Here is a 939-nt window from a genome sequence, read left to right as displayed (position 1 = left end):
TCACGTGGTTCTTGTCTTTGGTTCTGTTTATATGCTGGATTACGTTTATTGATTTGCGAATGTTGAACCAGCCTTGCATCCCAGGGATGAAGCCCACTTGATCATGGTGGATAAGCTTTTTGATGTGCTGCTGAATCCGGTTTGCCAGTATTTTATTGAGAATTTTTGCATCGATGTTCATCAGGGATATTGGTCTAAAATTCTCTTTTTTTGTTGTGTCTCTGCCAGGCTTTGGGGATACCACATTATTTTGTAAATCAGGATCTAAATGTCTTTGTTTAGGATGTCGTTTAGAGAGTTTTCTAAATATTTGGAGCATATTTGGTTTAAAAGTCTCTTACTTGATATAGAAAGCATCCCCAAATTTATAAATGGAGTCAATGGAGTAGGCAAATGCCTATTTCTCCCACTAAGAACAAATAAAAACTCTGGACATTATATATATACAGTCATCCCTTCAGATCTGGGGGTTTTACATACCTGAATTTAACCAACTGTATATAGAAAATACTCGGGGGAAAAAAAAAGAATGGGTTGAAGGGACTTGCCAAGATGGCTGATTAGAAGCAGCTAGTGTGTGCCACTGTCACTGAGAGAAGAAAATGTGGAGAGTAAATACTAGATCTTCTGCTGGAAGATCCAGTTGGACACTCTGGGATTTATCAAGGAAACAACTGAACCCACAGAGAACGGAGAGGAGCGAGACAGGATGACCGCCCAGGAGTGGCCCGGAGCCAGGGGAGTCTCCCCCACTCCTGGTGAATGAGAGTGAGAGAGAGTCCTCGGGGACCCAGGTGTGTGCCATGGACCCTTGCAACCCTAGGCTCAGGAGATCCCCCTGTGAGCCCGTCCCACCAGGACCTTCAGAGGTGCAAGAGTTCCGTGGAGCATGGGCAGAGCCGCCACTCAGGCACGTGTGCCGTCCTGGGAGCCTTGGGT

Source organism: Rhinopithecus bieti, unplaced genomic scaffold (assembly GCF_001698545.2).
Source record: "Rhinopithecus bieti isolate Rb0 unplaced genomic scaffold, ASM169854v2 scaffold_27010, whole genome shotgun sequence".
Lineage (NCBI taxonomy): Eukaryota > Metazoa > Chordata > Mammalia > Primates > Cercopithecidae > Rhinopithecus > Rhinopithecus bieti.
The sequence above is the reverse complement of the archived record's forward strand: the minus strand, read 5'-3'. Positions refer to the sequence as shown.